A 5,907-nucleotide genomic window follows, 5' to 3' on the forward strand; every position below is an offset into this window, starting at 1 on the left:
ACGCTTTGGTCCTCCTCACAGGACTCGGCTCTCATCATTTGTAAGTTTTGTGTGGGTTTCTGAGGTTGCGCCTTCTTCTCCTGCATCTTGGCTATCAACACAGGGCATTCTTCTATAGTGTGGTCAAATTGCCTACAGTATTGACATGACGGGCGTGTCTGATTTTGATACTCCTGTGCGTAGTACCCTGGAATTCCATAATTATAGCAAATAACCTATTCGCAACCTCTACCAGGTCCTCCTCCTTCGCGGCCTCACCCTCTTCCCTAATAACCTTCGTGTGCTCCCCTAGTGCCCTAATCTAGAGGCCATGCTTCTACTTGCATCCGGTACGTAGGTGTTCTTTCCATCATCAGTTCATAGTTGTAGCAGTGGTGCTCATCATGCCCCACATATTTCCAGAAGTCACAAAACAACTGCTGCGGTGTCTGAACAAACTTTTGAAGCAAATGACAATTATTTGTTGCATGTTTTCTAGAAACATGATAAATAGCGCACCATAGCATAGCCCCCATGCTCAATCTTGTTGTGGCTTCTAGCTTCAGGGGAATTGGCCATCCTCCTATAATATAATTCGTGAATACAGGGCAGTGGTATTTATCATGCCCCTATAGTTTACACTTCAGGCACTAGACTTTTGCATGCACCTCTAGTTTAGTCTCCTGCTCTTTCTTCAAGCTCTACACTTCCAAGCAGAGGCTCTGCAACTGGGAGTGAATATGTTGTACCACCAAGGTCGGATCCTCAAGGGGCATTGCATGAAATCTCATCATGATTTCTAGGGCTTCTACTTCAGTTCCTATCTTCTGTTGTGACAAAACAATCCTCAGGTGGGGCAGAAGCGAAGCTATAAACCACTCGCGGTGCTGAATGTCTATGAGCTGAATGTTAGCTTCTCTAATCACACACTTCAACCTTTGATCTAATACCCAAGGCATCTAATCAACCCTCATTGTGATTTCCTTAAATCCAACTACTGACTATGAGTCAAACTTACACTTACTAAACTCTTTGTTTAAAGCATCCATAGTCTATGAGCCTAGCATTGTCGTAGGATGATCAAAAAAATACTTAATATACCACGTCAACACGTAATCCTGCAAAGTGGTAACCAATTGTGCCTTATTTATATTTTCATCAATAATATTATGCACTACCCACACAACATTAGCAACAAACCAAAATTGGTATGTGTCTTCGCTCCTTATACCCTTGAAAATCAACAACTTCATTGTATTCGACATGTTGAACCATCGTGGTGGCAGTGGAGGTGTGGGCAAAGGTTCATGTGGTGGAGGTGGAGGCAAAGGTGGAGTGGATGGGTGATGTGTCCGAGGAAACCCCTGAGTGATTAGCTAAACAACGCTTTGCGGCGGGGTTCGTTCTGCCCCTTCATCATCACTCATAGGGTGTCCAATTAGAGGACTATACTCCAGTCCTGATCCTTCATGATTTCTAAAGATCTATCCACTTCGTGTAGATCCGAACATCAAGGCAATGGAATAACCCATTTTTCACACAACAACATTTTAATCTAGCTATTCAAAGATCTTAAATACTTACCTCACGGTCCCTTGAAGAACCTTCGCTCCTCTTTGTTGTAGTTGACGGAGGTATCAACTGCGAATTTTGTAACAAATCCTCCTATAATTCGATCAAGCCAGTGATCAATAGCCCGCACGATCTTATCTTCAAAAGCTTCCAATCTTCCCACTAGCTCTTAAGTCCACACTATTAGACCATCAAGCTTCCACCTTCCTTGGCCATTTTCCAACTTAGCTAACCACTTGTATAATTCAATCGAAAAGGTGCAAAAGAAAATTTTGTGAATTTTCGTATACAAATATCTATCCAACAACTACTTCTTTGACAAGGGCGAGTTCCTGTTCTCTTGCATCGTGAATTCATGAATCTTCCTGTCCAACCACTTTTCAATTTCCTTATTGGTCGGATTCTAGTGATGCGACATCACACATCTCCTTAATTATATCCTAGTCCTAGAAACATAACCATTTTTTGGCTTAGGGGGTCCTGACCTAGGTTCAAAGTTAATTGCGCCAAACAAAACCCTACACTACTAGCCCTTTCGGAAACAACCTACGTAACACAGGCTGCAGTCTCACCCGAAGTAGTATGGGGGATGCTAGAACCAAGTTTCTGCATCCAAAGATCAGTGTGATGTCTTTTATTTCCCTAGACTTGCCTTCACGCAGATCTATAAGCCTTTAGGGCTCGATATTGCAACTCCCTTTAAACAGCCTCTAGATCTTCGCGAAGGTCTACGATTGGTATTTGTGGACCCTTAGAAGTCGAATCATTCACTTATGCACATCTTGAAGTAACCCTAGATCCGAGCTCATGCAGATTTACTTAATTAATCTTCGAGAAAGTACTTAATATGCAGTGTGTACAGTTATTAAGACTTATTCGATAGAGTCGCGCATCATTAGCCCAATGTCTCATAAATACATTATTCATCCACATCATATATAAAAATCATAAATAAATAGAAGTAAATAGATAAACACAAGAATTCTTTAATAATATTTTATATTGATCTTCAGTTACGATTTACAAACTCAAACTACATTGTGCACTCAGCTGCAGACTATATCTAGGCCTCTGCGCACTCAACTAGAGAGCCTTTCTCTCCTATCTAATCCACTTCTCTGTGATATCTTCTATTGATCTATTACTAACATGATCTCCCTAGACATGCCTTAGACACTCTAAGACACACCTATTTATACAATCCCATGGTTCACGGACCATTGGTGGATCTCAAAGTCGAATCAACTTTATATAAACAAGGGGCTAAAACCCCTTTGACTCCTAACCATATACGTGATCCGCATCCAAAAATCATGAATACTTTACATCATTTAAAGCATTTACATCAAAACTTGGGGTTTTAACCCCCAAACTGACCCAGGGGACCCCATCCCAACAAGTAGCGAGTGGGAATTCTCAACATTTTGTTAGTGGAAAAAGGATGTTTATTGAAGGGCAGATGTATCCTTTTGCTTCTTGGAACCTAATGGATTTTTCAAGAAACTTTCAGACATGAATCACACTTGCAATTGATTCATGTTCTCTTAATATTGGTGTTTTTTCGGCATCCATCTTTGGCGGTTTTTTAAGCAGTTTTTCATTGAGGATCAACAAATAAGAACTTGGAGATGGAATTATGATTGAGAGGAGGAATGTTAGTCTCACTCTCATGTGATAAAAACAATTCTAAGTCCAAAATAATTAAATTAATTAAAATCATGAAAGTTGGATTTAATCCTACTTTTCTAGATTGGGTATGTTCCTCATAGATAAGAGTCAGTTTCGATCTAGTTGGTTGAGAGATTCTGTCCAGCTAGTTACGCTCCAATATTAGTGTATGGTTGAGATATTTTCTCAACCAAAGTGTCCAAGATAAACACACTATCTTGAGACAAATATCCTCTTATATTTATATTTGCATTATACACATTAGTTTCATAATGAGAATGAGAATGAGAGGAATGTAGTGAGGCTCTCAAACCTTTTCTACCAATGTTTGTCTTTGATAGTTTAGTGTATTTATTTTGTTTAAATCCTTCAATAACTTCATCCATAGGTAGGAATTCATTGAGGAGATCATTAGAAGGAGCTTGTTGATGGTGCTGGACCTACCAACATGTCACGGGATCTCCTCGGTAAGAAGTCCCAATTAGACCTCAGACCATTTGGTGTAGGAGTCCCAGCAGTGGGTTGTAAGGTATCACCTTGACCATAGTTTTACATTGAGGCAAGTAAGATGTCCCTATTGGTAGCAAGGGTGTGACATATGCAGTAAGTCAAGGAAGGTGCATGAGTGGTTCTAACACATGGAGGGTGAGGTGAGTGCGCCCCTTGGAAACTTGTGAATGCACACAGTTAAGAAGGGAACACACGAGCAAATATGCATCACAACATGGGAGGGATGTAAGCTAGCAATCCAAAGTGGTGGTTAAACCAACAACATATTTCAGAAATATTCATACATACATATACAGAAAATAGCTACACATGCATGCGTAAGAAAACAAATACATATATCATTTAGAGTAAACAAGATAGTTGAAATACAATACGAAATATGCATGAAACTTGTTGGATCTCTTATATGAAGAAGTGTAGGTTCCATTCATATAATACATCCATTTCTAACCACTAGTTCTGACAGCGGAACATTACAGTCACTGCCGCCTACTCCTCCAAAGAGATATACTAGCATTGCGTAGTGGAGAAGTGAAGGCTTGTTATAATACTGTAAAAGCTTTCTCTAAGATACTCCTATTAGAAGCTTGGCTGACCAAAAGCCTGTACAATGAGTTATGAGGGACTATATATAGCAAAGGGTGGGGTGGCCCTTGACATTCCCCTTTGTGACAGTTCATCTACCCTCATGACTCCTCATCTACTCTATGACTGTTATATCCAACTGTCAACACTTGAACTTAAACATGACAAGACATTACATTACAATAAACATTTACCCATGTGAGACAAAATGGCTTGAGAAAGCCATGCAAGACATCACTATGACTCAGACAACTTTTGGAAGACCAACCCTTCGATATCCTCATGGTGGTTGACAATAGTGAACTGATGCCAAGCTCGGTAGTTCGAAACGGTGTCTGTGTACTCTAAGGTGACATCTTTTTGGAAATGAACTCTTGCCTCCATAGCATCCGGGTAAACAGCTTGGGCTCCTCTGTCCAACTTGTCTGATAGCATGCACATCATTCTCTTGAGTGTGGCTCGACCAGCAACATACTTGTGCATGGTGTCTGCACTGATCGACCATTTTGGGCTGGTGGTTATGCGCATCAACTCATCAAAGTATGAGTCAAGCTCCAGTCAGACCTGTTCCTTTGTCATCACCTGGGTGAGTGTACCAATAGATGGGATCACATGTGTGTGCACAACAACATCCATACTCTTGAATACCCATGCATGGGAAGCCTATAGACTAGTGATGAGTTACGGAATATCTTCATAGTTTCAGATATGACTCCGTATGCGTGCCTTCAACTCGGCTGCTGTGGGCTTCATCATCTTAGGCAAGTGTAACAGGGCTCCCTTGTATCTCTCGTCCATGTTTGCATGTAATCAACAACAACATGCACGTTCGACCGGATACATGCTATTCTAGTACACCATTACTGCCAACTGTTGATATGGATGACTATCTTATGCACGATACCAAACTTGGAATACAATGCCCAAATGACTGTTTCAAGGGACAATAGTTCATCTAGTATTGCCTTCTTCAATTCTGCTCGGGTAGATGATGTAACCAATTCTCCTCCTTACTTGGCCATCTATAGCTCCTTAGCTTGTTATGAGGAATTTGGTATCTACAGATAAATACTAATTCCCTAGGTAGGTAGCTATACCTATAACAACAGATAAAGTGCTTATCCTTTTTCTATAAACGATAAATAAGACAAAGGAATCAAAGGAGCTACTTGTTCTTTCTCTTTCCTTTTGTCTCCTTTGTTTGACTCCTGTTGCTCCTTCTCAAACTTAATTCACTCCAAAAGTACGTACAGGCATTAAAAAAAGACAGAGAACCAATCAAAGCAAGATATCTATTGAATACAAGTAAATGGAATTAGATACATTCACACATATAAACATCGTATATCAAGATACGAATATGGAAAAAGGTGTAAACAACTTTATTAAGTAGAAGGAAGAATTACAACCAGGAAGTCCGATCCATTGTCACTCTTCCAGCTTGGGTTCCAACCAACATCATATCAATAGCACAAAACTATGGTAGCATAACAACACTTGCTTATACTCTCAATTCTCACACCAACAATATCTCCTTAAGTATTCTCAAATTCCAGCCACTAATCACTTAGATGAGTGCTCAATTTATAGACA

Source organism: Pinus tabuliformis, chromosome 6, assembly GCF_031772625.1.
Source record: "Pinus tabuliformis cultivar Carrire ecotype Pingquan chromosome 6, CPIR1, whole genome shotgun sequence".
NCBI classification, from domain to species: domain Eukaryota; kingdom Viridiplantae; phylum Streptophyta; class Pinopsida; order Pinales; family Pinaceae; genus Pinus; species Pinus tabuliformis.